Source organism: Arachis duranensis, chromosome 7 (genome assembly GCF_000817695.3).
Source record: "Arachis duranensis cultivar V14167 chromosome 7, aradu.V14167.gnm2.J7QH, whole genome shotgun sequence".
NCBI lineage: Eukaryota > Viridiplantae > Streptophyta > Magnoliopsida > Fabales > Fabaceae > Arachis > Arachis duranensis.
In genome coordinates this window covers 29,012,352-29,017,560 of record NC_029778.3, presented here as the reverse complement: position 1 = coordinate 29,017,560, position 5,209 = coordinate 29,012,352, and positions in this window count along the sequence as shown.

Sequence of the window (5,209 nt, the reverse complement as noted above, 5' to 3'; positions counted from 1 at the left end):
AGGTGTTTTGGTAGCTGTTTGGAGGATTGAAAGGCATGGATTGGTGCAAGAACTTAGAAAATTTTTTTTTGAAAAAATAGAACACTATCCACGCGTGCGCACACATAACGCGTATGCGCACCCGAGCATTTTTCGACCATCCACGCGGATGCGCACTGTACGCGTATGTGTGGATGCAAAAATTCACCTCCAGCCAAAAAACCCGAGCGTTAGGCCTGCACTGTGTGAACATTGGGCCTAAGGCACAAGTCTGTGCACGCGTGCGCGCACTTGGCGCGTACGCGCACATGATCTTAAATTGGCAATCCACGTGCACGCACACTGTGCGCGCACGCACACTGTGCGCGCACGCGTCGATTGCACGATCCACACTCCTGGTACTTTTACCCGAGAGTTGTGCCAGACTTGGGCCGGCATTATGCCTCCGGCCTAACTCGATGCACGCGTGCGCGCACCTGGCGCGTACGCGTCCTTCAACCTATATGCACATCGACGCGTAAGCGCGCATGACGTGTACGCGTCGGTAAAAAAAAAGAGTTTTTTTTCTCATCTTCCATTTTCTTTTGTTCACTGCATTCGCATACTTCTACTCTTTCCATTTTCATTTTGTTTCTATAGCATGTTTTCAGTTTTTTTCTAAGTGTCATTTCAATAATGGTGTTGGATTCTTACACTCAATTGTTGAGAATTTCTTGCATTATTTTGATGCCTCTTGACTTGTTTGATATTGTTGGGTGATGAAAACTTTTAAATCAGTGCTTCATCTTGTATGACTCTTATGTCTTTGTGCATTGATATGACCTCATATTGTCTTTCATGACCCACTTCTTCTTATGTGAACTTGATGTGCCATATGCTCTTCATGCTTCGATTTTACTCTTGCATCAAGTATTAGTTAATATGCCATTAGCTTGTATTGTTTTCTCACCTACATGCGTAGCTAACATATAGTGAGAACCTTACTCTTATTTGGCATTAGCCCAGGCCTACGTTATACTTGTTTTTATATCTTTGTTGTAGGCCTAATTGTCGTTCTTCTTTCTTTCCTTTTAGGTTGGCCACCAAGAAGGGGGAAAGGAAAAGCTTTTAAATGGGGCAACAAACAAGTCATCCGCACAACCTTTTGAAGGAGCTCATCAATTGTAGCAACCCGTCCACCTTGCTCTTCTTCGCTTGCACCGAGGACGGTGCAATCTTCAAGTGTGGGGAGGTCGTTTGACCGATCTCCATGGGTAACAATTTCCTTTCAACACCAATTCTTAGTTTTCTTTGTTAGATTAGTTATTGCATTGCATGATAGGTTGCATGTTAGTTAGAATTTGTACATATTTTACTACCTTCTTCTTATTAGGACTACTTGGTTAGTTCATTAGCTCACTTACCCAAATGGCCTTACCTTTTATCTTCCATTGTTAGCCAAATTTGAGCCTACGATTAACCTACTTTGTTCTTAATTTAGCACATTACAAGCCTTAAAGCGAAAAACAATAAGTGTCCTTAATTTGGATCTTTGATTAGCTTAGGCTAGTGTGTATGAGTATCATTCAAGTGTGGGAATCTTGGGACATTGGGGGAATAAAAGGGTAGTTTTGTATTATTATTGGAAATATTGGGAATTGGGTACATACTCATGTATTGATCAAATGTAAAACCTTATGCATTGAGGTTCTTGTATACAGAAAGAAAAAAATGAGAAAAATAAAAGAAAAAGAAAAGAAAAATAATATGGAAAAGGAAAAGAAAAAAATAGAAAAAGAAAGAAAAAAAAGAAGAAAAATAATAAAAAGGGGACAAAATGCCCCAAAGTGAAGTTAATAAAAAGGAATCAATACATAGGTGTTATGAATCAAATAAGAATGCATGAGTATGTAAGAAAAAAAGTGAAGATGGGTAGTTAGGTTAGAACTTAATTGTATAGGTTGTCATAGGTTAGGTGGGAAGTCTAAGCTTATCAAAGATTCAAATTTCAAGCTCACTTAACCATATATGCATGATACCTTGACCCTAGCCCCATTACAACCTAAAGAAAAGACCTCATGATAATTGTATGCGTGCATTGAATAATTGTTGATTGTTAGATGAAAAACAAATCTTGGAAAGCATGATTAGGGGAGAATTGAGAGAATCAACCCCAAACACCGAGCGACTAGAGTGCAAACACTCCCGGTGAGGGTTCGATGCTCAATTCCTTGATTCCCGGCTTTCACGAGCGTTCTTCTTGCAAGTCTATGTGAACTTCATGTTTATACTTCAATTGGTAGGACTCATGAATCGTTATATGATCTTGGCCCTACTTGTGCATATATGTCTTCGAGATTGATTTATTTTTAACCAAGTAGGTAAAACCATTTCGCATTTAGTTGCATATAGTTTATTTACATTGAATAAATGTTGATGCCCTTTACTTCATTCTTGGTTTAAGCATGAGGACATGCTTGGTTTAAGTGTGGGGAGGTTGATAAACCCCATTTGTAGGGTTTATCTTGTGCTTGATTTAGGGGATTTTATAACCTTTTACCCACATTTATTCATTGAAATAGCATGGTTTTGTATATTCTCCTTTAATTGTGCTTAAGAGTGAAAACATGCTTTTTAGGACTCAAAATAGATAAATTTAATTCACCTTGACTCTATTAGATGCCTTGATATGTTTGTTAAGTGATTTAAGGTTTAGGAGGCAAAGATTAGATCAAGGGAATGAAGAAAGAAAGCATGAAAAGTTGGAGAACTCATGAAGAAATGAAAGAACTAGAAAGCTGTCAAGCCGACCTCTTCGCACTTAAATGACCATAAATTGAGCTACAGAGGTCCAAATGATGCGGTTCTAGTTGGGTTGGAAAGCTAACATCCGGGGCTTCACAACGATATAAGATTTGCCCTAGTTGCACCGCAGATAGGGACGTGTACGCACACTACACGCGTACGCGTCGTTGTGCCACCTGGTTCACTTAATGCAATCCGTGGGCCAGCGAATTCTCAAGCCTTGTGGGCCCAATCTGACTCATTTCTGATGCTATTTAAGCCAAGGATTGAAGAGGGATGAGGCATCTAGTTACCATTAGTTTAGTTTAGCATAGTTTAGTTTTAGAGTTAGTTTATAGGGAGAGAAGCTCTCACTTCTCTCTAGAATTAGGATTAGGATTAGGTTTAGTTCTTAGATCTAGATTTTATTCTTTGCTTTCTTCTACTTCTACCTTTCAATTCCTTGTAGTTACATTCATTCTTCTTCCATTCTTTTGTTGTAATTTCCTTTATATTGTTCTTATGTTTTGTTGTAGATCTACTATTGTTCATTCTACTTTCTTCCAATTCAATAAAAGGTAATTCATAATAAATGTGTTTCTTTTAATTGTTGTTGTTAATTCATTGACATAAATGTTGTTAGATTCTATTCTTGTTGTCAATTTTCTTTGATTTTCTTTTGTGCCTCCCAAGTGTTTGATGAAATGCTTGGTTGGATTTTAGTGTAGGTTTTGTTCCTCTTGGCCTAGGTAGAGTAATTAGTGACTCTTAAGTTATTTAATTCCTTTGTTGATTGATAATTAGAAGTTGCTAATTGATTTGAATGCCTCTAAAGCTAGTCTTTCCTTTAGGAGTTGATTAGGACTTGAGGAATCAAATTGATTCATCCACTTGACTTTCCTCCATGGTTAGAGGTTAACTAAGTGGGAGCAATACACAATTCTCATCACAATTGAGAAGGATAACTAGGATAGGACTTCTAGTTCTCATATCTTGCCAAGAGTTTTATTAGTTGTTAGTTTATTTTTGTTTGCCATTTATATTTCTTGTCTAAAATCTCAAAAACCCCAAAACAAGGCCATAACCAATAACAAGAACACTACCCTGCAAGTCCTTTGAGAGACGACTCGAGGTTTAAATACTTCGGTTTATAGATTTTAGGGGTTTGTACTTGTGACAAACAAATTTTTGTATGAAAGGATTATTGTTTGGCTTAGAAACTATACTTTACAACGAGATTTTATTAGTGAAATTCTAAACCGTCAAAAATCCAATCATCAGCATGTTGCGAATTTTCTTTATGATGCGTTAGCGTTAGGCACGCATCCGCGTTCCATGGGTTTTGTGCGATTCGCGCGAAGCTAGCCGCGCTGATGAGCGGATAATTTATACGCCTTTTGCCATTATTTTTATATAGTTTTTAGTATGATTTAGTTAGTTTTTAGTATATTTTTATTAGTTTCTAAGAAAAATTCACATTTCTAAACTTTACTATGAATTTGTGTGTTTTTCTATGATTTCAGGTATTTTCTAGCTGAAATTGAGGGACTTGAGCACAAATCTGATTCAGAGGCTGACAAAGGACTACAGATGCTGTTGGATTCTGACCTCCCTGCACTCGAAGTGGATTTTTTGGAGCTATAGAACTCCAAATGGCGCGCTCTCAAGCGCGTTGGAAGTTAGACATTCAGGGCTTTCCAGCAGTATATAATAGTCCATACTTTGTGTGAGTTTTGACGACGTAAAATGGCATCAAAGCGCCAGTTCTCTGCCATTTTCTGGCGTCAAAACGCCAAAACTGGCATAAAAGTTGGAGTTAAACGTCCAAACTGGCACCAAAGCTGGTGTTTAACTCCAAGGAAGACCTCTACACATGAAAGCTTCAATGTTCAGTCTAAGCACACACCAAGTGGGCCCGGAAGTGGACTTCTGCATCACTTACTTATTTCTGTAAACCTTAGTAACTAGTTTAGTATAAATAGAACTTTTTACTATTTAAATCTTGGCATCTATCGCTTGATCTCTTGATCACGTTTTGGGGGCTGGCCATTCGGCCATGCATGGACCTTCATCACTTATATATTTTCAATGGTGGAGTTTCTACACACCATAGATCAAGGTGTGGAGCTCTGCTGTTCCTCGAGTATTAATGCAATTACTACTATTTTCTATTCAATTCATGCTTATTCCTGTTCTAAGATATCCATTCGCACACAAGAACATGATGAATGTGATGATTATGTGATGCTCATCATCATTCTCACTTATGAACGCATGCCTGACAAACACTCCCGTTCTACATGCAAACAAGCTTGAATGCATATCTCTTAGCCTTCTGGTTCACGATCAGAGTCTTCGTGGTATAAGCTAGAATTAATTGGAAGCATTTTTGAGATCCGGAAAGTATAAACCTTGTCTGTGGTATTCCGAGTAGGATCTGGGATGGGATGACTGTGACGAGCTTCAA